Here is a 27,695-nt window from a genome sequence, read left to right as displayed (position 1 = left end):
CCCTGAGCACGCCGCTGCCACTCCTCTTCTCCCCCCTCCTTCCCTCCCTCCCAGGCTTGCCACACGCAAAACAGGTGTTTCGCGCAGCAAGCCTGGGAGGGAGAGAGGAGAAGCCGAGCGGCGGCGCACTCGGGGGAGGGAGCGGTGGTGGAGCGGAGGTGAGCTGGGGGGGAGTGGTTCCTCTACCCCCCCCGTTACTTCCTGCACCCCCACCACCCTCGCTCACCTCCACTCCACCTGCTCCCCTGAACGCGCTGCCTCTCCCTCGCCTGAGAGGGAGGGGGAGAAGCAGAGCAGCGGCATGTTCAGGGGAGCAGGCGGAGCAGAGGTGAGCTAGGGCAGTGGGTTGTGGGGGGGGTAGCCGCAGGAAGCAATGGGGTGGGGAAATGCGGCACGCCTGGGGGAGGAGGCGGTGCCGGGGATTTGGGGAAGGGGCTTGGAAGGGGCAGAGCCGGGTGGGGAAGCAAGAAAAAAAAGCGGGGGCGGCCAAAAATTTTTTTGCTTGGGGCGGCAAAAATCCTAGAGCCAACCCTGCCTTTGGGACTGGATGTAACCTGAATATTGCTGTGATTGTTGGTTTGAGGGACTGTCACAAAGGTATGCTTTCTTGGGTGGTGAGACAGTCCCCTTGGGTACTCCAATATGTTTGTGACTTCACATTAAGACTGGTATAGTTCCTGAGGCATTCACACTTAATTACTGGTGCGTGAAATCGAAGTATAGAACGCACAACCAATTTGGGGTTAGTACCCTGCTTTTTAACCGTCTGCCCTGAGGTTGATACTCACACTCCTGAGTCACTGCAGGTGCCTCAACACTTATGATTTGCACCTTGAATAACACCAATAATATGCAAGGTGCTTCAAGACATATAGTATGACAAAGTGGGGTTTGTAAGGGGATTGCGCTTTATGGGTGTATGGTGCTCGGGGGCGAGCCTACTATATGAATCAAGCTTATTTTTCTATGTTAACATTGGGTCGTCACTAATCCTCGGTTTACAGTATACTTGTGATTAAATTGCACTCAACTCGGTTACCATTTGACACTGCCTCCACATTTTGATTTATTTATGTCTTAAACAGAAAGGGATGCATTAAGGATGCAATATCACATTGATACAGATACACATGTGCTGCCAAAAGATAGACATACTTAATAAGGCCCATTGGTACAGAGAGAAAGTAAAGAGCTGAAGTTGACCAGCTGGTAAAATGAGCTGTGACTGAGTGAATGCAAACACCTGTTGACTGGTTTAACAGTATGGGCACCATACAAGAGGGGGGAAAAAAAGGGTTTCCTATGAGAGATCTTCCTTGTAAGAAAAAATAAGGTGGTCATGTCTAGATTTCAAAATGCAAGAGTATTTTCAGTTTTGGAGCTAAAGCCAAGGGTTTTGGCAGGTTCATCTTGATACACAAAGTTAAATGTTCTGCACCATCAGCTCCAAGGCAATTGTTTCTGGTAATGAGAGGTCTCACAGAACGTTTGTGGTGGAAATTGGTCAAGGTAATAACAGACTATGAAACTGTGAAAGCCATATTAAACAAAACAACATGAAAAAGCAACAGCTGAACTTCAGCAAAGGACTGTGAAATTGTGAAAGAATCAATTAAATGTGAAAGGAGTTTCTTATACAGAAATATTTTTAAGAGTAGTTATAAAACGGTAAGAGTAAGGAGGTGCAGGAAGAGAAGTTTGAAGTAAATATGCTTTAAGTACTACCTATTTCCAAAACCAAAATTTGACCAGTCAATTCAAACAAGAAATTCAAAATGATCCAACCTTACTAAATCTGGAGAGAGTAACCTCAGATGGGTGGCCAAAAGAACATGACCAGATATCTAAGAATAAATATGCAGATGAAACTACTACATAATAATGGTACATTGTGTCAAAATATCACAAAGTATGAGGTCAGAAATGCTCCAGAGTTCCCACCTGGTTACTGACAAATTTAAGAATACAGCCAGACATAGTCGATTCTGCCCAGGCTTCAATGAACACCAAGAAGAAAATGGTAATCTATTTTGGGAAACAGAATCCAAAAGAACCACTGAAACTTCCTTAGATTCCTGATAGCCCATGATCTAAGGCTAGCAAAGATCTATTTGAATTAAATGGGAAAGATTACTTCTTAGTAGTATGGTTACATTTTTTCAAAAATATTTAAATTATACCCAACATATTAAGCGACTATGGAATAAAACAATGTAAATTGCAGTTTGCTTGGCTTGGGATAATCCAATCAAATGGGTTAGCAGAATACTCAGTGCAAATAGCAAAGAACTTGATATTAAAAAGACCTGGTAAATTCAAGGGATTCACATTTAATATTGAGACTTTCTCAACAAAAAATAATGCTTTTCGAGGACCACCAGTTTAGAGACTTATAGACTGAAGGACAAACCTTAGTGCCAACATCTAATAGCTTCTTGAGATGACAGTTAAAGAAACCTTAACCAATTAAAGACAATTAATGCTGAAGTAGTTACATAGCTACAGAAGAACTACACTTGAGAAAACTAGAACAGAAGAAATACTATGACGAGGATACCAAATAGCAAGTAGTTGGCAACCACCCAAGGCAACACCCTACATCATCCTGACTGAGCTCATGTGCTATAGCCATCCCTGAGGGTTAATTATACTGGAGAAACAGAAGACATCTAAATAAAATCAAGGAGGATGGTGCTATCACATTCTGGGGTGCAATCCAGATCACTGAGGGGTTGTGTCACCACGTGTCCTGTAACCTTGGATGCCTTAAATGCTCTGCTGCTGTGACTCTCAGCCTGTACACCCACAGCCAGCAGACAAGCGTGCATAAGTGTCTGTGTGTTTTAGCAGCTCTGGCTCAGCATTCTGATTCCAGCAATCTGCTTGTTACATCCCAGCCATATTCTGGTTATCCACCATCTTTGGTTACAGCTGACAAGATGACCCCAGCACCCCACAGTCCTGAATTTTCCCCAAACCATGTGCTCTCCAAAGTTCAGCCCTTTCCTGGTTCATTTGGGGGAATAATAAGGTTCATTTGCTCCTCTGAAGAGACAGACTGCACAGTTTATCAATTTAACTGGAGTTAACGGTACCGTCCATTCAAACAGCACTGGGTTTATTTAGATTAAAAGTAAAACCAGATTATTAACAAAAGGAGATAGGATTTTAAATGAGGCCAAGTAAAAAAAATAAATGAGAGATGATTACATGCAAATAAAAGTGAAAAACATACATCTGAAAGTCTAAAACTTAAGCTAGAAAGGTACGGCTTTGGTTTAAGAGGTTTTTATCCCCCCTTGTCCAGCATGGCTGACTGTCTCTCAGTCACGACCTAGCACAGAAGTACAGGTTGCTGGTTCTCCTTGTTTTCCTAGGTGAAAGATAACATGGGGTTCTTTGCTTCTCTCTTTTATAGTCCAATGAATCTTTTGAAGACGCACCCCCCCCAATAAAGTTCATTCAAGCTGTGAGGAAGAAGACATGGAGTCTGGTGGCGAAGGATGTTCCATGCTGATTTCTTCCCCTGCCGGAGTTTGCTATAATGCAAAAAATCAATTTCTTCCTGTCCTCTCCAACGTAAATGAATGGCCATTTGACATGTGGTTGCTAATAGACTTTGATGATGCCTGTCTGGAACCACTGGCTTGTCCTTTGTCTGTAAGAAAACTGTTTACTCACTTCCCAGACTTGTCTGGTAAACACATTTTAGTTCAACATTTCCTTCATATTTGCATGGTCCCATCCATACACCATGCAAGAATATTCATGATTAGTATGGTGTTAGTTTTCCATTGATACTTTCCATTGATACAGTTTTTGACATTAATGAATTGGGGTACGCTGAACTGGTCAGGCCAGCTGAAACTCATAACCAGATACCAGTGAGCCCCTTGCTCAGTTGCACAGAGGCAGTTTGGGTCACAGGCACCTGTCTGAGGCCATCAAGAATGCTACAGTCCCTTGCAGATCCTATGCCCTCTTTCCTCATCCTCCACATTTTCTACGCAGCTCGAACGCTTGTCTCTTTTACAACAGAAGTTGGTCCAATAAAAGATATTACCTCACCCACCTTGTCTCTCTATCCTGGGAGCAACATGGCTGCAACACCATTGAAAACCCCTCGACAGAGCAAACTCTGTTCCTTAACCCAATATAATTTTTAAGGGCTGGTCAAAATTTTTCCATTTAAAACTGTTTTTTTCATGAAAATTTGAGTTTGACTAAGGAAAAGTATCTGTTTTCCCATGAAAAGTTTTAAAATTTTGTTGCAAAACTGAAATGTTTTGCTGAAAAAAAAAAACAACCCACAAGTTTTCCATGGAAAATTTTGACAAAAATGAAAAATATCTTTTTTGTTGAAATGTTCTGGTCAGCTTTAGTAATTTTCAGTCCCTGTTCATGCTTGCTTCCAGGCTGTCATACACAGGGGTGTGTGTGGGGGGGAATTACATTTGTACAGTAGACTTTTTATTAGTGGGCTTACTTGAGAAGAAAAGTTCTACTCAACACACGTAAGGATAACAGTTTCATGCTCACATTAGTAAGTGGCCGAATCAGGAAAAGAACCCAGAAATCCTGGCTCCCAATTCCTTGACCTAACCATGAGCCTACTATCTTTAAACAGTTTAACCATCGAGGAATATAAAAAGGCAGGTAGCATTGCTGATTTGTGGCCGTCAGTGATTTCCCCCACATCTTCTTTTTCTCTAAAATCTAACCCTTTTGACAAGGCATTTTTAAGCTGCACCTTGAGAAACATTGGTTGGTTGTCCAACGGAAACTGCTGCCACTTAGAGACAATGCCATTCTCATTGGACACACCCTAAGGTTTGAGTTACATGCAGTCAGTACTCTGGGCATATGGGCAGGTTGAGGCTGTCAGTGGTGGGTAGAGTCATGTGAAACCTTAATTCATGTTCCACCAGGAGAAGCAAATTATCACTGATAAATAGAAGCTTAGACCACTGGCTTGATGAAGCCTCCGGTTATTGTACTCCCAATTCCTCCTCCCCCACTCAGATAAAATCATGACACATGCAAGCAATTACATCTGTCATCCCGCAGATAATGAATCTGTTATAACAAAAGAGGAGGGCTACTGTCCCTGCTTGTAAACATGGGCCAAGGTTATTGTATAAAACAGTAAAGCCACCCTGTTGCTGTTGTCCATCATTTATTTCTTGCCTAATAAATACTTTAATTACATTTAATAAATAATGTATCCAGGCACACTGAAGTGGTAATTTTTAAATTAATAATTAACTTCATGCAAAAGGTTTTATTGCAAGTACTACTAAAGGAAATTTCTCCCTTTAATCTGAAGTGATTATTCATTATGTGCAATAAAGGCTCCATTTGCATATTATTAGTGAAGTAACCTTTAGCCTTCCCGGCAACAATAAAAATACGTCTTAATGTTGCCATGCATTAATACTCTTGGTTAGCCTTCCAAAACTAAAGTGATGATAAACAATATATAATAAAGTCTTTGTTTATGGCCTTCTACCAGCTGGTTTTTTTGATATCCCAAATATACAGCAATGACAAAATGTCCAGTAAATGGATTCCAGCAAGTTGTTAAAAAGGTGTTGCCTGCAGATGGTTAGTTGACGGGAAACAGTAAATGTGGAGCTGGTTAATTCCCTTGAGATCTGAGTAGTCAAATAATCTCCATAAGATTAAAAAAAAAAACCCTCCACTTAACAGTTTGTGATGAACTGTACTGCTCTGAATATGGTTGTCATCCTCATCAGTTGCACAAAACCACCATTGAGAGTTATCTACATTCCTCAACACAGAGTTCTTACTTCACATTGAAGCACTTATCTTCTTTGGGACCTTATAATCTTCAGTGTATTTACCTTGGGAGGTTGGGCGGTGCTATTTTCCCCATTTCACGCGTGGGTAACTGAGGCATAGAGAAAGTACAGGTAACATTTTCAAAAGCACCTAGTGACTTCCAAGCTTAACGTCAGCCTGCCCACTTCCTAGGTATTGTACTGATTTAACTATTTTGGTTAGGGGTGTGATTTCTTTTAATTGAAATAGGTAAACAGGGGTGAAAGTAACTTAAAGGACTTACTGGTAAGCTGGAGTCCTGAGCAGGGGGTGTGGCCTCAACTGGAAGAGGCAGCCATTAAATACCCAGGTCCTTTAAATCAAGATTTAAAGGCCCAGGGGCTTGGGCTGCGGCTGGGAGCCCTGGGGCCTTTAAATCACCCCTGGAGCTACCAGCTGCTGAGGTGGCTGGGAGCCCTGGGGCTCAGGGGCGATTTAAAGGGTGGCAGAGGCCGGGCTCTGGCTGCCGCTACTGCTGTGGAGCCCCTGGCCCTTTAAATCACCACCAGAACCCTGCCACCGCTACCCCGGGGCTCCGGCAGCTGTGCTCGGCGACGATTTAAAAGGCCCGGGGCTCCCCACAGTGGCTGGAGCCCCTGGCCCTTTAAATCACCACCGGAACCCTGCCACCGCTACCCCGGGGCTCTGGCAGCGGGGCTCGGGAGGTGATTTAAAGGGCCCGGGGCTCCGCGCAGCAGCCGGAGCCCCGGGCCCTTTAAATCACTGCTGGAGTCCTGCTGCCACTACCCCAGGGCTCCGACAGCGGGGCTCGGGAGGCGATTTAAAGGGCCCGGGGCTCCAGCCGCTGCAGGGAGCCCCGGACCCTTTAAATGGCCAGCCTGGGCAAGCCGGTCTGGTCCGGCACGGTGTACCGTCTCTTGCTGGTACGCCGCACCGTACCGTACTGGCTTACTTTCGTCTCTGTCGGTAACTCAGTACAATTCCTAGTGGGGGTTCTCACTAAGAGAAGGGGAATAAACTATGTTGGTATACAACGCTCTTATACGAGTATAATTGCATCCTGGCCAAGGGATGTGTACTGGTTTAACTATACCAAGATAGTTAAAGTGGTACAATTTGGCATGTGTAGAGAAGCCCTCAGACTCCTAAGTGCCTAAATCACTTTTGAAAATGTTACGTTAAGTGATTTGCTTGCCCTTCAGTTTACCTTGATCTACTGATGTGTATGACGTGTATGAAAACAACAACTGCCTTATCCACTAACTTGGGTTAGTTAGCTTACATATGTAAGAAAGCACCTTGTTTCCTAATGGGGACACGGTCAGTGTCTCTTGTGCACTATGTTTTGTCCCAGATTTTGAGATTCCCAGAGAACGAACCAAATACCGTTACTTTGTATTACTCGTATACGACGCGACACATGCACCCCTGCCCACCCCAGTTTAGACCTATTCTCATTTATAGCGGTAACTCGCCACGTGCTGCAGTGATGCAACAAATATCAGACATATCAAATTCTCTCTCTGCCATGCTTTGTTACTAGAATGAACCCACGCTTTTATAGAACCAGTCTCCTTTCCCCACATGCCACCGTTCGACATGCATTCACATATCAAACAGAGACCTTTGGTTCACCTTTGAATCACTCCTGTTCTTTTCACTGTCGCAATCAGTTCAATCCTACATAGAGTGTAGAGTGCTGACATTTTCAAGCAGCCCAGTGTTTCTTGCAGTCATTGAAGGATGCTTTCAAACACTTAGAATCCTAGATGCCCTTATTTTCCTTAATCAGCTAGCAGCAGTGAGAAAAAATAACCGAATTAAAAAAAATAATCTCACCACAAAATTTGCTGTTTCAAACTAATCCCCCCCCCTCCCATTATACTGATGCGACAAGATCTCCAAATGCAAATAACATAAACCTGAACACAACTCCACTGACTCGCTCTAAGGCAAATAAATTTAATTCACTCAGCTTCTCATCATCATACAGGCCCTTTAGGGCTAATCATCTGTGTTAACTTTCTCTGGGGTCCTTCTAATGTCTAAGTGCTGCTGACTATTTTGTAGCCAATATACGTGTGGCGAGAGAACAAATTGCCCCACAGTGGGTTTCCTTTCTACAACAGTGGTTTCTCTATTAAAGTGAAAAGAATCCGGTTTATAGTGGCATTGGTTTAAGACTTGGATGGGAGGTTATGCAGCTGACTCTAATGGCTTCATTCAGCAGTTTGTAGACAGGTTTTTTCCCTTGGAAAAACTGTACAGTTTCTGTGCACCCAAATAAACTTTTATGCCCATTTAAAGGCCACAGTGAGCCCTATGGTTTTAAGTAGAAGACAATTTTTTCAAGTTACTAACTTTTAATAGGTAACCAGCTTGCTTTTGCAAGTGTCTTATAAATATAATTTTAATAGCAAGGCTTGGATACTGGTTATCTAAAAGGCACATTCCAGTTGGGTATTTTTAGTTCTATTTAAAGAGGAGTGGCTCAGAGTCTGAATGGACACTCAGGAGATCTGCATTCAAATCCTGGCTCTGCCTCAGATTTCCTGTGTAAAATGGTGATACTAATACTTTTCCTGTGCTGCCTACCAAGATTGTAATCTCTTTGGGGCATGGACTGTCTGACATGGTGTTTGTACAGCACCCAGCATCATCTGGCCCCTAGAAACTCTCAGCTTTCCACCTACGCTTTCCCACTGTGTCCCATCCCCACTGGACTTCATCTTTGGTTTTCTCTTCTACCCACATTATTCCTTCAGTGACCTTATCCTCTTTTATGGCTCAGCTACCATGTCAAGACAGAGATTTCCAAAACCTACCCCTCTTCCTCTGGCCATTCCCACGTCATTCAATCCCATATTGACAATTGCCACTTGGACAGCTGTCCGTGGAAAAATCCGGCCACCCGTTTAACACAGTAGGGCAAAACCAGAACTTCCCACATTCCCACCGAACTCTCCCCTCACCTCTCCATCATGACAAATAACTCCACTACCCTCCCAGTCCCCAGGCCTGTAATTGGGCCCGGCCCTTAGTTACCCCTCACCATGCATGCTGTGTTCTTATGTTGTCAAAACTGCCAATACTTTCTATGAAGGCAGTGGATTCTACTACACACTATTAAGGGCCTCCTCACTCTATGTTCTTCCTTCTCTGGTGAATGAATTGCAAAAACAGACCAAGTGGTTTTTTGTTTTTTTGTTTTTCTGAAGACCACAAGCTTTTAAGAATTTGTGGCTACTGGCACCATACGTGCCCCACTAATTACAGCCCAAACCACCTCCTTCCTAGAGTTACTGGTTATTTAAAAGGATTACAAAAAAGAGATGATGATGTACGCCGGGTGAAAGGGTGGGCGAACAAGATGGAGAGCAAGGGCTTGGCTCAAACACAGATCAAGCACTGACCCCATGGTGAAGGACAATTGTTAGAACTAGCAAAATTCTCCCCCGTGCTGTCTCATCCATCTGCACGTCTTTTATCTCTTTTCCCCTTCCCCCATCCAGATGATGCAACTGCTTCTGCAGATGCTACTCTAAGCTTTTTATAGCTTCAGGCACAGAGGGCCAGCTTTGGCATTAATTTATTGCAGAGCTTGTAAAATGGAAAAAAAAAGTTTAATAGTTGTATTTTCCACCCATTACGTTCAGCTTATTTTAGTACAGAGCAGTGGCAAGGATGACTGGAAAAGGGAATGGCAAGGAGGGCTGCATGGCACCATCCATAATGCTGAGGGCGGAGGAATATATTTTGCTAATCCTTCCAGGAAATTTAAACAGGAATACTTTGGAAATAAAGGCATCAGGCTCTTTTGAGAGCAAGTCACTGATTTTTGGCTCATTTTGGTTCCCTCCATGGCATTCTCCATCCTTGGATGGTTGCATCAGTTATGTCCTGTCTTGATCCTTTCTGGCTCCTTCCTGATTGATTTTATCTAAATTATTCACTTATTCATTAGTATTTTTTGTTTCCCTTGACTTTTTTTTCTTTACTTAAAATTCTCTCTTGCCTTTGATATGTGTTCCCCAAGGCTGTTGAAAAAGAAGAGAGGTGAAAATTGAAGCGTTCAGATGATACTACTCTGAGACACCCACTGAGGACAAAGAAAGGGACCTAGAGAGGTTAGAAGCACTATTTTGCAAATAGCCTAATTACATGCACAAATAGGTATTATTCGTACTGTATTTTCTGCATTCAAACAACCACTGTATACTTTCAGCCAGAACGATCTTTACAGTAAAAGAAGAAACAAACAAGTATGAACAAAAGCATGCCTCCATAAGAGAGTAAGGTATGTGCATCCTCCCTCTTTCACTCTGCACTCAAACAAATACAGAATGGCTCCTCTTGGTATATAAGTAGGATTAGGTGGGATTTGAAGGTGCAGGACACAGAAAACAAGGCATAACAATCACATAGCTAAATACATGGCAACATGCAGATGTGGGGTTTCAGTGCACACCCCATTTGTTGTGAGTGCAGCTTAATCAGGTGTATATAAAAATTGAGCCCTTTGAGTCTCTGAAAAGTCCCGTTTAGCATCATTAGCACGTGAACTCTTTGGGGTAAAACATGGCAAATCACTGCTCTGTACTGTTTTCTACCTGAAATCTGACTGGAAATACACACTGAGTCTATGTATTTGCTGTCAGACCAGAAGGAAATTTCCCTTAGGTAGCATTTTCTCCCCTTACTGTGTTCCTCCATATCTCTTGAGTAATTAACTTACCCCACTGCCGAGAGGGCAGACTTCTGCACCCATGGCCCATATACTGAAGTCACTTCTTTGATACATGGGTCAGGGTATGTTGGCGATTACAACATTAAACTATCACCTCTGGGACCTCAGGTCCTCATTGGTATGAATTATGTTCACTCCATAAGAGAAAAGAGTGTAAATCTTCCAATCACATGCAGCTATTTTGGTAGCCTGAAGATGGAAGACCACAAAAAGGGAGAGTAAACCAGTTTGTGTCCCCTGTGGAAGGGGATCAAGGCTGAGAGAAGGGAAAGATGAGCTCGAGGGAATAGAATATTAATATATAATACAATAAATATTGACAGGAATCTTGTCTTTGACCCTGCTGCTGATTCATTTTACCCACTCAGGTCAACTCACTATGTCATGCTCTGGTGGCCCCCTGGCCCTTCCATCACCTGCTCTTGGATGCACTGATTCTCATGTTTCTTAGCAATTAAGCTGTCCAGCCAAATTATGAAGTCTATCCCCACTTCCAGGAGGTAAACAACATGTTCAACAAAACCCATACCCAGCAACCTCACACTGGATCCTCACACAATCTTTTCACCTTGTTAGGCTCTAGCTCTTCATTCAGCCCCCTTCTGGGCTCAGCAGCAGTCCACTTGCCTTGCTGTTGCAGTGCAATAGAAAGGGACTTCCTTCCCACTCTGGACCCCTAAGCAAGTGCAAGCATCAACTCCCTACCATGCTGTCCAATCCAGGCTACTTCCATCTACAAACACCCTTCCTCATGGCCACTTAATACACCAATGTAGCAGGGCTGCAGGTCCTGTCTCTCTCTCTCACCTCTGCAGTTTCCTATGAACAGGAGAGCTCAGCCAGCCCTGCTCCAGAGTTTGGGACTCTCTGGAGAGACCTCCTTCAGGTTCTCTTTAGCCCAGCATCACCTGCAGTTCTGTAGATCTGTCTCACTGAGCAGGTTGTCTTTTATAGGAAGGGTCACCCCCAAGTTACCCTCATGTGTTGCCTGGGCCCCTGACCCAGTCACCTGCCCAAGCCCAAACCTAGTACCTACTGATCTGGCTTGGGTTTGAACTGAGTGTTTAGAGATGAATGTGTCCATAGGGCACCTCGATTAAATTACTCTTAGGCGCCTTTGAAAATCCTAGACTAAGTGAGTTAAGCACCCAAATCCCACTGAACATCAATGAGTGCTAAATGCCTACCTCACCTGGGCCTCTTTGAAAATCCCAGCTCCTGTATATTCACATGCTTGAAATTTCTATCTGTAAAGGAATAGCTTGGTGTTACAGGATTCTAAGCTACCTCCATTTCCACTGATTTCAGGTGGGCATGGGGGGAAGCCACTGCTGGTATGGGTTATTACATCAATTTATGGAAAAAGGTAGCAGTGAGAGGCGTCGGCATCACAGTGTACATTGAAGTCCACTCCTCTGTCTAGTGGCATAGAGTTGACATTGATAGCTAACATTGCTGCAAAACACAAGAGATCTTTCTTAACAATTGCAGCAAATAGCAGTTATATAATTACATTAGCATATTTCTTTATAGAAATTATTTTCCAGGTAACCATCCCATTTGGAGAGGCCAGCAATGACTCTAAATTCAGCCAGTTGCATGTCATAGAACATAACAGTTCCAAAGTAGTGGATTTTAAACTTTAGAAGAGTGATGTTATTTCAAACCATTGGCAATTTTTTCCTCTTCCCAACCCCCCACATTTTTGTAGCTATTCACCTCTCTCAATTTTAATGTAGACCATTCTTTAGAAACCAGTTGCAGCCTTTAAAACAGGGGTGGGCAAACTTTTTGGCCCAAGGGCCACATCTGGGTGGGGAAATTGTCTGCAGGGTCATGAATGTTGGGCTGGGGCAGGGGATTGGGGCACAGGAGGGAGTGTGGGGTGCAGGAATGGTTTGGGGTGCAGGCTCCTGCCCGGCACCGCTTACCTTGAGTGGCTCCAGGGTAGCAGCGGAGCGCAGCGGGGATGAGGCAGGCTCTTTGCCTGCCCTGCCCCTGGGCCACTCCCGGAAGTGGCCAGCATGTCCGGTAGTGGCTCTTGGGGGGGGGGGGGTGGGGGGGGCAGGTGGCTCCAGCGCACGCTGCCCTCACCTGTGGGTACCACCCCCGAAGCTCCCATTGGCTGCAGTTCCCCATTCCCGGCCAATGGGAGCTGTCGGGGGCGGTGCCTGCAGGCAAGGGCAGCGAACGGAGCCCTCTGCCACTCCTCTGCCCCCCCAGGGGCCACAGGGACGTGGTGCCGGCTGCTTCCGGGAGCGGTGCAGGGCAGGCAGGGAGCCTGTCTTAGCCCCACTGTACCAGGGACTGGCAATCCTGCAGGCTGGATTGAAAGCCCTGATGGGTCAGATCCAGCCCACGGGCCATAGTTTGCCCTCCCCTGCTTTAAAAGAGTCATCTGTTTCCAGTGGACTCTCAATCTCAATCACTGGTCTGACTGTTTTCAGACTCTTTCAACTGTTTTTCTATTCTCTTAATAAAATCGCCTTAGTTAGCAATGCCACTAACTAGAGGAAGGCCTTCATAAATCTCTCTGCCCCTCAATTCTCTTCTCACCCTTCCTTTTATCCATAATGACACACATTATTGCAGACTTCCAACACTCGCTCATTCAAAATGAGCTGATGTAATGCTCCCTTGATAGAATTTGGTAAAGTGGGGAGGAGGAGAGGCATGAAGGATGGTTCCATCAATGGCTATTAGCCAGGATGGGCAGGGATGGTGTCCCTAGTCTATGTTTGCCAGAAGCTGGGAATGGGTCACAGGGGATGGATCACTTGATGATTACCTGTTCTGTTCATTCCCACTGGGGCACCTGGCATTGGCCACTGTCGGAAGACAGGATACTGGGCTAGATGGACCTTTGGTCTGACCCAGTATGGCCATTCTTATGTTCTTATGCATGTACACAGGGACAGAGGAAATAGAATTGACCTCAAAAGAGCAATACATACTTCGTACTTACAATGTGCTTTCCAGGCACAGATCTATTCATGGCAAGAAAGAATGCTGGAAAAGTGACTTTAGTGCGTTTGTCACCTACTGCTGCCTTATACACTGTCACTAGAGCTCGCTGGGAATTTTTTGATGAAAGGTTTTTCCATTGAAAAATGCAAATTCATCAAAACTGATACTTTTCGCAGGAAAGCATTGGTTTGGATGAATTTCCTGTTTTGGAAAAAAAAAAACCCTGAAAAAATGTTTTGAAATTGTCAACATTTTCCCAAAAGTAATAGTCGTTTTTTGGCGGGTATGAAATGACTTTTTTTTTTGAAATTTAAGTTAAATAATAGTAAAAAAATAAAAAAAACTGAAAAGGTTGACATAGAAATAAAACATTTAAAATTATCGAACTGAAAGGTTTTGAATAACCCAAACTAATTTTTGCTTTTTTTGAAACAGAGTTTTGGTTTGTGAAAATTTGAGATTTCAAATTTGCATCCCAATTTGCGATAGAAAAAAAAATTCCTGCCCAGCTGAATCTGTGTTAAGTTTGAGAACGTAATATAAATTGAAATCATGTTCCAAGTATATCACCAGGATCTGATTTCCTGCATCCAGAGACAAGGGCTGGATGGAGACACAAACAAGCAGTGTTTTAGTGATCTACTAAAGCTACCTTTTTATAACAGCATAACATACAGGCATGAGAACACAATTTAGAGCCAATAGCTCAAGCATTCTAATTCCAGTCATAATACTGACACTCTGAATGTCCCTGTGTAAATCACCGACAGTACTAACCCCAGGCATTCAAGAGTCCCATGCATGATAATCATGAAATTGGTTTAAAAATTATGAGAGTTTTTTTGGCTTCTTTTAATTTGCTTTCTGGTTTCTGAGCTAATAGGGTGCACTCAGGTCACATTTTCAAGCTTTTGTCCATAACTGTGAGGGTTAGAAACTTATTTTTACTTTGGATAATGAAAGCTGAGATTTTACATATTCACATGACTCTAGAAGCTGGAGCTTTACAAAAACCACCAAATAGCGTGAGACTTACAATAAAATCATGAGACTGGCAACATGGAATCACTTCATTGTCTAAAGCTGAACACTCCAGAAACTGAATCATGCTATATTAGAAGGAAGTTCTGGAAAATCTGACCCTCCGTTTCCCCACTGGGTTCCTGAGGCTTGCTTGAGAACTATACACAATTTTAGTAAAGCACTATGAAGATCTTGTGTAAGTGTATAAGGATGGGGCTTACCTGCATGGACTGAAAGGCAGGGTTGTATTCTTAAGTCTGCCTAAGACACTGTGACCATGGCCCGGGGAATCTGCCAGGAAGCTCGTAGAACTGGATGAAACTTTTCAGCTGAAACTGTTTTTCAGAAAAAAAAAAAAATGCAGATTCTGTGACACTGAAAGAGATTTTAAATGTGTGTTGGTTTTGCTGATTGTTTTAAGAACAAACAAAAAAACAAAAAATCCAAATTATAGACATGTTTCATTGCCACATTTTTGAATTGGAACATTTTGATCTTCCTGTTCAAAAAGTCTTTTCGTTTCAATTTTTTTTCAACTTCATTAAAAAACCCCAAAAACTAACACTCAAAATCAAAACAGAGCGTTTTGTTTCAGGCCAAATAAAATGTTCAGTTTGACCCAAAACTATTTTTAGTTTTTAGTTTTCATTTCACTAAAAATTCTGAAAAATTTCACTTTCATTTAACCCCAAACTATTATTTTTAATTTTTTGGAATTGCTAGAGAACCAAAAAATCCATTATTCGCCCAGCCCTGCTTGGGCCAGTGCAGGGCTTCATTGGCACTTGATAGAGGCTATGTCTGCACTACAAACTAGGGAGCGATAATCCTGCTCCTGTACACGTACTCATGCGAGTATCAAGAGCAGCGTAGCTGTGGTTGCATGCATAGCAGCAGCAGAGATATCGCTTAGCCGTGCTGAGTATGTACCCACCAGTTTCAGGTGGTTTCAAGCTTGTAATGTACACATAGCCATCGATGTTCCATAATCCACAGAATGAGGACATGATTCCCTATGGATCCTCAGACTTCATGGGATTGCAAATTCATGATCCCAGCCGTGTGTGTGCATGTGGTGGGTTTCCCCATGTGCAGAAGGGGAAGAGAACATGGAAATCCACTTCAAAGATACCATTACCTTCTTTAGAGTTATTGACAACTCAGAAGAATGGAACCAGGAACACTTATGAATCAATGTTCTAACAGAAGTTGCAAGACAGGGTGGGGGAATCTGTTCTAAATATGAATCGGATGAGAGAAGAGAATAAGTAGCTCATTCCACATTCTTTGTGCGCAAAGAAAAATTTTGTTCTCACAGTGGATTTCAAATGGGGGGAATCATTGTCCAACAGAGTGTTTCTAGTGGGGTCCCACAGAGATCTGTTCTCGGCCCAGTTCTATTCAAATATCTTTATATTTTCTTCTAGATCATTGGAAAATTTTACTAGCAGTGACTTTACCAATGACAAAAATTCATGGAGTGGGAAATAATGATGGGAACAAACCAATACAGAGCCATCTGGATCATTTGGTGAGGGGGGCTCATTTGAACAAACACACATGTTTTAAACCCAGCAAAATGTAAGGTCAGACATCTAGGAACAAAGAATGTATGCCATGCTTACAAGATGGAGTATTGTATTCTGGAATGTAGTGAGACTGAAAAGGATTTAGGCGTTGTCAAGGTTCTTTCCCCACTCTGAACGCTAGGGTACAGATGTGGGGACCTGCATGAAAACCTCCTAAGCTTACTTTTACCAGCTTAGGTTAAAACTTCCCCAAGGTACAAACTATTTTACCTTTTGCCCTTGGACTTTTGCTGCCACCACCAAACATCTAACCGGTTTTATTTTATTAGGAAAGAGCCCATTTGGAAACGTCTTTCCCCCAAAAATCCTCACCAAAACCTTGCACTCCCCTTCCTGGGGAAGGTTTGATAAAAATCCTCACCAATTTGTATAGTGACCACAGACGCAAACCCTTGGATCTTAAGAACAATGAAAAAGCAACCAGTTTCTTAAAAGAAGAATTTTAATAGAAGTAAAAAGAATCACCTCTGTAAAATCAGGCTGGTAAATACCTTACAGGGTAATTAGATTCAAAACATAGAGAATCCCTCTAGGCAAAACCTTAAGTGACAAAAAGACACAAACACAGGAATCTCCATTTCCTCCAGCACAGCGTATTTTACCAGCCATTAAACCAAACAGAAAATAACACATCTCTAGCTAGATTACTTACTAAGTTCTAAGACTCCATTCCTGTTCTGTCTCCGGCAAAAGCATCACACAGACAGACCCAGACCCTTTGTTTCTCCCCACCTCCAGCTTTGAAAGTATCTTGTCTCCTCATTGGTCATTGTGGTCAGGTGCCAGCGAGGTTATCCTAGCTTCTTAACCCTTTACAGGTGAAAGGGTTTTTCCTCTGGTCAGGAGGGATTTTAAAGGTGTTTACCCTTTCCTTTCTATTTATGACAGGAGTAATGGTAGATAACCAATTGAACATGTGCTCTCAGGGCAATGCTGTATAAGCAGAGAAATATCAGGTAGGAGTAGAGAAGTGGTATTACCTCTGTACATGCCAGCAGTGAAACCATTACTGGACTACTATGTCCTATTCTGGTGCCAACAACTTCAAACACGATGTTGACAAATTGGAAAGGGCTCAGAAAAGAGAGTTACAAGAATGATTTGAGCTCTGGAAAACATGCCTTCTAATGAGAGACTTAAGAATTTCAATCTATTTTGTTTATCCAAGAGAAGGTTAAGAGGTGACTTGATTATGGTCTACTAATGCCTTGGTTGGGAAATTATATCTGATACTAGAGAAGGCATAACATTATCCAGTGACTGGAGGCTGAAGCTAAAAACAAATACAGAGTAGAAAAAAGGTGCAATGTTTTTGTTAACAGTGAGGAACAATTCACCATTGGAACATGATGGGTTCTCCATTTCTTGCAGTCTTTCAATCAAGACCAGACATCTTTGTAAAATATATGCTGTAGTTCAAACAGAATGTATGGGCTCAGTGCAGAAATTACTGGGTGAAGTTCTATGTCCTGTGTTTTACAGGAGGGCTGACTAGATAATCATAATGGTCTCTTCAGGCCTTAAAAATCTATGCTGAAATTTACAGAATTTCTTCATGAATTCTTTCACCCTTAGTAGGGAGCCTTCCCCAAATGCTAGGCTCCGAAAGTGCTATTTAAGAACACTACACTGTTAGATATTCTGCACGATCAGAACGTACAATATCAGAGGCTTCAGTGTCTGGCATTGCTACTTCTGCTAGTCAACATGCACACATTTGTCCCGTCAGTCTTTAGCCCTTCAACCTCACCAGACCTTTGTCTTTAGAAGCAATAATATGGAAGACACTCCTCCTCCTGCTCCACTGAGCTCTGTGATAAAAAACCCTATCCCCGCTCACCCGAGAGGACAGAATGAGCATTAGAAGTGAGGCAAGATAATTAGGACATGCTCTGGTGTTCAAGGCAGCCTGTAAAAAGACCCTCAATTCTGATACAGAGCAACAACAACACCGTGTTAATCCATGCTGACTCATCCCTAAGGAAGCTATTCACACTGCTTTATAAAATTGCATTGACAAAAGCCACACATGACCTTAAGCGAGATCATCATTGTATCCAGATCATTAGTGATATGAATGCCATGGTGAAACAAGTGATTGATTGTGAGCATCAGGTTGCTGTAATTGTGTAAAGCTGGAAACAGATATAAAATGAATAGTAATAATAAAATAAAGGCCCCAATCTCACAGGTGAATTTGCCATTGTGTACTCCTGAGTCCCTGCAATGAACTGTGGGAAGTACATTGAAGTACCTGGAGTTTCACAGGTGTAAATCTGATGTAACTAAAAGCAGTATGTGACCCATAGACAGTTTGAGTTGTCGTCTATTTTCACATGCATTAAATGAGGGTAAAACCCTAATATCAGAAAGGGGATGCCTTTGTACTGCTTCTTTCCCAAGTCAATACACTATGCGATCTCACATGAATGCAGTATGTAAAATATATGCTACCTTTACAGAATTCACATATACATTTTCTTTTTCCACATAGGATAATGGAACTGAAGGAAAATTGGCTTTTGGGGGTATTTATCTGATGGCAGAATTTGCATGGATGAAAATTGGCTCTGCGGTTTCTGTGACAGAAAAGCAAAGCAGAGATAGGAAAAATAAAGAGTGCTGTATATAAATTATCCCCATTTTACAGACTAGGAAATGGAGACAGAGAAGGTTTTGGGGTCTAGCTTACCATGACACAGCAAATCCTTAGCAGAGCCAGGATAAGAACTCAGGACTCTGTGGCTCCTAATCTCAGACTCAGATCATGAGAGCTCACTGCCGCCCATTAGGCTGATCAGCCTGTTTCCCTGAGGTGCTGGTATCCACTTAAGAGCAATCACTCATGCTAGTTTAGGGTTTCCACAATCACTTAGGCCTGCTGCCTTCCCGGGAACTTCCATTCCAATCAGTGTGATGGGAATGAGGTCAGGTGACTTGCTAAGGAAGAATGCTTGGGGAACAAGGGAAGAATTTAGATAACCCATAGCGCAGAGAGGGCTCTCTTTGGAGAACAGTTCTATGGTTCATTTAGGGAGGCAGGAGGAAAGGAAGGTGAAGCCTAAAAATTACCTTCCCCACACGAGAAAAAAATAGTCACTTCTCAAAGCAAGAGAGACTAAGGTTGGGAACGAGCTCCTTTTCCCTTACCTTCACATTAGCTACTATACCGGAGGAGTGGGAGTAGAAAATGTTATACCTATCTTTAGATAAGGGGCTAGGAATGATTCTGGGAGTCACAGACCAGGTAAGCCTTACTGCAGTACTGGAAAAACTAGTTGAAATAATCATTAAAAACAGAACTGCAAAATACCCACATGACCACGATATGAGAGACACAAACCGCTTATAGCTTCTGCAAAGGATAATCCTGCCCCTCTAATCTGCTAGAAGTTTCTGAATCTGTCAATAAATAATGGATAAAGGAAACTGCATGTAAAATATTGATAGCATTTTGAAAGATTCTACTGATTTGAAAGAGATTCTCTGTACTTAAAAAGAAGAAAATCACTGGGAACAGCAATATTTCTAGAAAAGGAATTCACTTTTTCACTGTGACCAGTGAAAGTAGTTATAGGGTGAGAACTAAAATAACATCATGGACTAGAAATTGGCGAAAACAAAAAGTAGAAAAAAATGGACAGTTGTCAAATATGACAAAAGATTAATAGCAGGATGACACAAATTTCCATGCAAGGGCCAGTGTTGTTTAATATGTTCATTATTTGGAAAAGTGAAGTGGTAATATTTGCAAATAAGAAAATTATTTAGGTTACTCAAGACTAGAATAGACTGTTAGGCGCTTCAGAAGGACTTACCATAGCTGGGCAAATGGATCACATGATGGAAAGATAAAATTCTGTGTTGACAAATGTAAAGTAATGCACAAGGGAAGTAAATCATTTGAACTACCTCTCTACTTTGCTGAGTTGCAAATTAGCTATCACCAGTCATGAAGGAGACCTGGGTATCACTGCATTAAAGCTCAGTGAAAACATCTGCTCAACATGCAGCAGCACTGGGGGGAAGGTGGAGGAAGCAACCAATATGTTAGGAGGTATAAAGAGAGGAATAGGAAAAAAACCCCAAAATATTATAATACCATTATGCACATTGACGGTACACTCTCACGTGGAACACTATGTTCAGTTTGGATCAATCTGTCTCAGAAAGCAGATACATGAGCTCTCTTTTCCCCAGGCAGCTCTACACCCCTCATTTTGAAACTCTTCGTATTTGTTGTGGTTTTGACTTCCTGTGGTGGGCTGAACTTTTGCATCGATAGAGAAGGTCAACACCACAAAACTAGCATAGAGAGCCTTTGGGGGCTTGCATGCCTTGGATGACTGTGTACCCAAAAGGCTGTTTATCATTGCACTTTAGACACAGTCAACCTTCCCCCCCTACCCCGCCAAGATTGTGCAAATAAATTATCTATCAGCGCTTGCAGAAAACTGTGGTGCAAGACTATTTCCTATTTTGCAGCAACCAGAAAATGATCTACGTAACAGAGTCAAGTAATTAGGATTATTTTAGGTCACTCATACCCATAAAACTACAGGTGACTGTCATCTGTGTTCAGCACTGCTAAATTCTAGAGTTATATTCCAATCCTGATACAAGGTGTTTCCCACACATAGCTCTTCACAAGGTTAATAGGAGAGATGAACATAAATCTAAATTCTGTTCAGATGAGAAAATACCTTTTCATCTGGGAACAAAATATACCACTGCCCTGATGCTTTATGATGATGTTAGTGCATTCTGTCCTCCTTAATTCCAATATTTTACCTTCTTTTGGTACAGTTCTTCACAGAGGAGCTTTCATTTAGAGTTACACGCTGTGGTCCCAGTTTTATAGCTTCTTAAACATGCATAATTTATATTCAACAGTCCAAAAAATGACACACTCCCTTATAAATAATTTGTTTTATTTTAGTTGGGTATTATCCTGGTAAAATATGTTATCTCCCTGGGGAGCACAATGTACTACAGTAGTGAACTTTGTCTATACAACAGTAGCTTTTTAAAGTCTGTTTTGCAGATGGCCATGTTCACAGCTAATATTGTGCAAGAATGTGTGTCATGGGGTGCTACATATTCATGTGTTACTTTATGAATTCAGAATTTGGGACTGGGGATCACTCAACCTGAAGGGACTTGCATTAAGTTGCAGAACTAGTGTCTAAAGCCAGGACTAGCTTTCATGGAGTCCTATATTAAGGACTGCCTGTGGCAACCCAGCTGACCCCTTACCTATAACCCCCAAACCCTGCCCCACTTGCCTTTTTTCACCGCCTGTGCTCCTACCTCAGCGTATGTCTTCACTGCAAAGTTAACCCAAGTGATTGGCACCTGGGGCTGAGCACCAAGGTTGGCCTAACCCAGGTGTGAGTGGGTCAATCAAAATGTTCCATTTAGATTTCAAACCTTATTTTCATATTTTTTACATTTTATATTTTTACTGTACTTTAACTTACATTTTGAAGCAAAAACTCATTTCTACCTGAAAACCTTTACTTTTTCGTGTAAAAAAAGTTGAAACAGGAAGTTTTGACACTTTTTTTTTTGGTAAAAACAGGAAATTCACAGAAACAGACCCTTTCCCCAAAATACTTTTGTGTTTGACAACTTAGCATTTTCTGACCAATAAAAAGTTTAATTGCAAAATTCCTGACCAGCTTTACTTAACTTAATTTCCTAATGGCAAAAATTGGAGGGGGCATCCAGTACAAAAATTACTCCCCTCCCTGCCCTTTAAGCACCTCTGAAGTCACATCAGCTCCATGAGATTCCTCAGCCTACACCTAATTGTGCAGACTTGATTTTGCCCTGTACAAAGTCAGATGCAAGGGAGATCATCAGTGTCCTACACTGCACTTATCTGGGGAGGCTGGGAAAGCTTTCTCATTGGCCTGTGAGAACATTTTGACAGGAGAGGAGCTTGAGATTTTTCTGGCCAGCCCCTAGATTTTCTCTTCACTCTGTGCTCTGTAGGCAGGATCCTGGGGCATGAAGTCCCCAAAGTGCACTTTTACATGTTGTAACCTACTACTAACAACGGGAACCAATCATCTGTTAAGCTGCACACATGCGGCATCAGTAGCAGAATCCAGAACATTTGGCTCCGAAAACACAGTCCCATACCTCTGGAACAAAAGGAAGATCTCATTTAGCTACCCTAGTATAAGGGCTGATAATGCACACTGAGCAGGTCTAGTTCTATCCAGCAGGGGGCAGTGGTGAGGGATAGGCTATATACCATAAGGCACTTAGGTCCAGCCCTGAATATCAATAGATATCACGGAGCCCTGCTGGGGAATGGAGTCAGGCCACAGCAGTTTATGTAGCAGTTTTCCAAAGTGGATGTTTAATACGGTTAGTTTATAACCTTTGGGACAGAAAGCAGTGCAGGAATAGAAACACTCTACAATACTGCACTATGTAACCAAACGGCTGCTTCCTTAAGCCCCTATGAGACAGCTCCAGCTCCAGCAGATCTCATCCAGCATCTGTGAAATCACCACCTGCTGAGGCTGGAGCCCAGGAGTGGAGTGGGAAAAGGGCTTTGTGATTTAAGGGGAACTGAAATCAAGACCGGAAATGTTCATTTCAATGAGTTATGGGCCGGATGTCCTGCTGCTGTTTAGTGCATCTGGCATAGAAAAATATCCATTTTTTTAAAAAAATATTCATAAATGACTTGAAATGTATTCTACTCCATATGCCTTCACTAATCCTTCAAGCCAACCAGCCCTCCCTCGAGAAAGAGAGGACTTTGCTCAAATGTTGGGTAGTGGATATTTTTAAGGCTGGTACTAAAATAAAAGCTAAATAACTAATGGTTGATTAAAAGTTTATCTGCACTGATTATATTGGAACATATTATGCTACCCTTGCTAAAATTATTTGTATTACAGGAGTGCCTAGAGGCCTCCAGTGAAATCAGAGCCCCATTGTGCTAGATGCTGTACATACACAGATGAGAAGACATTCCCTGCCCCAAAGACCTTATGGTCTAAATACATAAGGCAAATAAAGGAGTGCTATAAATGTTAAGCGAGATTTGCAAAGGAACAAGAGCAGTTAGACACCCAAATCCTATTGAAAAATCAATGGAAGTTTGGTACCTAACTCTTCTTTGTGCCTTTCAAAAGTTCACCTTTGTCTTTGAGCTGTATTGTATGGGTCTTATCCTGCTCTCCCTTACTCCGGTGGAAATCAGGAGTTGCTTCTGTGAAGTCAAGGAGGTGAAAATGGATTGAGTGCAGAATTAGGCCCATTTATATCTCATGTAAAATATAGATTGCAATGGATAGATGTGTACATATGCACTATATATTGTGAGGGGGAGTCACCGATTGAATATAGTCCTACAGGCAGGGCTGGCCTTACCATGAGGCGAACTGAGGCAGCTGCCTCAGGTTCCAGACTGTGGGGGGCACCACTAAGACCCAGTGTGTAGAAAATCGTGTCTGCTGCTGGTGCATCTGTATTCTCTCTGCTCTAGATGCACAGAGATGGTGGAGTGCTGTGCTGGAGGAAGGAGGATTCAAGAGACATAACAGGCGGGGAGGAGAAAAGGTGAGAGGGAATAACAGAAAGCAGCAGGAGCTGCAGGGAGAGAGAGAGGAGGAGGAGCCTCTTATGTACCTCTCTAGCACCCCCAGGGCCTGGACTGATTAACCCCAGCTTCTCAGGGAGCTTCCTGTTTCCTGCTGCTTCCCTGAACCCACCTGAGGAGAACAGGCAGTCAACTGAAGTGGTAGGAGCCAGTTAGGCCCTTAAAACGCTGATATCTTCCCTCACTCAGGCCCTGCTACCACCCTGCTTATTTGTCCCCTTCAATTGAGTGTTGAGAGCCACTATAGCTGGCACAGAACAGCAGTCATGAGTGAAAGAAGAAAACGCCCCTCTGGGGCAGCATTCAGAAAAAGAAAGAAAGCAAAGGAAGCTTTTCTATCTAAACAGGAAGGAGCTCTCCTGAGATACATAGACACAAATGTTCACGGTGAGCCCTCTGGTCCCAGTGAAGATGTGAGTGGTGAGGGGATGCCTGATCTTCCAGTTAGTCAGAGTGCAGGTGACCTGGCAGCTACTGCAGTATCCATATCTCCATCTCAAATGGATGTAACCATGCACATTCCTGAAGAAAAGTGTAGATCAGAGAAGAGTGTGGTGGAGGTGCAAGAAACAGCTGCTGTGAGTTTAGTTCCTTAAGTCTAGATGATCCAGGCCTGTGGACCCACTTGAGCAGTAGCCTGAAGGACTTCCTTGGCCACATGGGCCACAGTAAGTGAAAAACTTCATGTTCCCCAAAGACAATGAAAATAGAAGTTTCCATCCAACACATTACTGGCATGAAATCCCGAATGGTGACAAAGTGGAGAGGCCATGGCTTATGAACTCAAAAACCCAGAGTGCTGCATACTGTTTTTGTTGCAAACTCTTCCAGTCTAATGTTCCAGCCACACTGGGTTCTACAGGAACAAAGGACTGGAAAATCTGGCTAGAAATCTGGCAGGCCATGAGAAGGCAGCAAATCACCAGAGAGCATTCCATAGACGGAAAGAGCTTGAGATGAGACTAAGGTTAAAGGCCACCATAGATGATCAGCATCAAGAGAAGATTGCATCAGAGTTTCTTTACTGGCAAAATGTTCTGAAAAGGCTCATTGCCATTGTGAGAATGCTGGCTACCCAAAACCTAGCACTGCGTGGCACTTCAGATCAGCAGTATGTGCCAAACAATGGAAACTTCCTTAAAATTGTGGAGCTGATGGCTGAGTTTGATGCTGTACTCCAGGAGCATCTAAGAAGAGTCACCACCCAAGAAATGTACACACACCACTACCTTGGAAAAACAATTCAAAATGAGATCATACAGTTACTGGCAACAAAAGTCAAACAGAAGATTGTGGCAGATCTGAAGTCAGCAAGATATTACTCTGTTATTATGGACTGCACACCTGACATCAGCCATATGGAACAAATGATTTTAATGGTGCGTTTTGTAACAACAACAGAACCTAGTGAAAATGTCCCTGCAATGGTGACTGTCAGAGCATTTTCTAGAATTTATTGACATTGATGATATTACAGGAGCTGGTATGACAAATGTGCTTCTTAAAAAGCTAGAAGATACGGGAATTGCGAAAGCTGAAATGAGAGGTCAGGGCTGCAATAATGGTGCCAACATGAGAGGAAAGAACAGAGGAGTGCAGACACGGATCCGAGAGTTAGACCCATGAGCTTTTTTTGTTCTCAATGCAGTTCTCATTCATTGAACTTGGTGGTCAGTGATGTAGCATCAGCTTCTGGTGAGGCTGCTGATTTTTTTTTATATAATTCAAAGCATCTATGTATTTCTCTCTGCATCAACTCATCGATGGCAAATTTTGAAGCAACATCTAGGAACATTCTCTCTGACACTGAAACCACTGAGTGCCACACGATGGGAAAGTCGAGTGGAGGCGATAAAGCCTATCAAACACCAAATTGGGAAGATAGATGATGCCATAGTTGCCATTATGGAGGATAATGCTATGACAGGAACTGTTCATGGGAGAACAGTGGCAGAGGGAAATGGAATCACCAGAAACATACATAACTTAAAATTTCTGTGTGGCTTAGTGTTGTGGCATGACATACTGTTTGAAATAAATGTTACAAGCAAAAGAATCCAAGGTGTTGACCTTGATATATCTGGAGCAATGGAACAACTGGACAAAGCAAAGTCATACCTAAGGTCTTACCAGTCAGATGAGGGATTTCAAAATGTTTTGAAGAGTGCACAGAAGTTGGCAGAGGAACTTCACCCTGAAGCTATTTTCCCACCCATTCAAGAATATTTTCCTACCCATTCAAGTCACCGAAGAAGACGACATTTTGATTACGAGGCACGGGATAATCCCATAAGAGACCCCAAACAACAATTCAAAGTTGAATTCTTTAACCAAGTGCTAGATTGTGCAATACAGTCAGTTGAAGAACGTTTCATGCAGCTCAGGGAACACAGCAGTATATCTGGGATGTTGTATGATATTCCAAAACTCTTGACTATACCTGAAGAAGACCTACAACAGCAATTCAGGGCACGAGAGACAGTGTGGACACATGATGACATGTGCGATATTGATGCAAGTGATTTAGGTGATGAACTGAAAGCCCTTTCAAGATACATTTCAGCAGGATCAACTCCAAAGGCTGTTCTGGAATATATGTGCACAAATAAGATGACCACCCTCTTTCCAAATGCTTTTGTTGCTTTGCACATACGTCTAACACTTCCTGTAACAGTTGCCAGTGGAGAACGCAGCTTCTCCTCGCTGAAGTTAATAAAAACACATCTACGCTCCACAATGACACAGGAGAGGCTGGTCGGCTTTGCAACCATCTCAATAGATCATGAGCTGGCCCAGACTGTGGACCTTCAGCAGGAAGCAGTTCAAATCTTTGCAACCAAGAAGGCACAGAAAGCACCACTTTGATTATTCAAACAGATAAAAATGCCAGTGTTTACTATGCAGACAAAACAAGTTACATTTGCTGTTCAGGCGTTTAAAAGTTAAGTGTTACTTAAAAATTTTGAACAAGGCATTTTGAGTTGTTAGTTCTCCTTTATTTGGGTAGGTAGCAGAGCAGTACCATGAGAGGAGTAGAACAGGAAGAAGGCAGAATTGAGACCTTTCAAAGTTTTGGCCCAAGTGAGGGGGCATGGGGGTGTCATTTGAGCTCCCCGCCTCAGGTGCCAAAATGTTGTGGGCCAGCCCTGCCTACAGGTTCTTTTTCTTAGCATGTGACTGCTGTTTAGCCTCAATAAATGTTGCACTGTTGTTAGTTTTGTGATGTTCCTTCTGTTTGGGGAAGCTGCGGCAAATAGCAAGGGAGTTTGTTCTTTGCTCTAATTTCTCTAACTAGAGTCAACTTTTGATGCAGATTTTTTCCATGGGAACCAAGCATTGGTGCTTGGGTTGAGGTTCCTGAATGAGGGGATTTACATGTTTGCTATTTCTGTCCTGGTGTATCGAGTTAAAAAAAAATTCTACCAAGTTGCACTAAGACTATACCTAAACTCTGCATTATTCCTGATTTCTGCTACCACTCATCAGACAATATATTAGCAATCCTCCCATCAGCACTGAGTTGACCTTGCTGGTAACTTCCCAAAGGGATATTCTATCCGTGCGGTTTCTGGAAGTTAGCTTTGCCATAAGCTCCACCCCACCCTCATACCTTTGTTAGCAAATGCCATGTACTTTCACATAAGGAAAGTTCCAATATTTACAGGGATTTTTGAGTGTTGGCATAAGAACTCTTGGCTCCTTTTTATGCTTAAATTGAGAATATGTACACTGTGACCACTAAAATCAGATTACCATCAAGCAAGTGAAATATGAAGATGAAGCTACCAGGCTAGCATCCCTCTCCATTCTCTGTTCATTTCTCTTTAGTCCCATATGTTTTTCATCAGCCATTCCTGCATACTCTTCTCAGGACGCTCTGTCCTCCTGCAGTATCTCTCACCTTTCCCCAGACACAAAAGGGCCAAATTCTTCTCTAAGTTAC

The 27,695-nt window shown here is 42.6% G+C and overlaps 1 protein-coding gene across 1 annotated transcript in view; it reads right to left on the bottom strand.

Moving 5' to 3' along the window:
- Positions 1 to 27,695, bottom strand: part of LOC102943174 (urea transporter 2) — a 390,889-nt gene that overhangs the window by 187,237 nt on the left and 175,957 nt on the right. Inside the window, exon 3 of the mRNA XM_043547345.1 lies at positions 14,761 to 14,874. The gene's annotated coding sequence lies outside the window, so the exon portion shown is untranslated. The remainder of the gene's footprint in view (positions 1 to 14,760; positions 14,875 to 27,695) is intronic.

Source organism: Chelonia mydas, chromosome 5, assembly GCF_015237465.2.
Source record: "Chelonia mydas isolate rCheMyd1 chromosome 5, rCheMyd1.pri.v2, whole genome shotgun sequence".
Classification (NCBI taxonomy): Eukaryota; Metazoa; Chordata; order Testudines; family Cheloniidae; genus Chelonia; species Chelonia mydas.
This window is presented reverse-complemented; position numbering and strand designations above follow the sequence as displayed.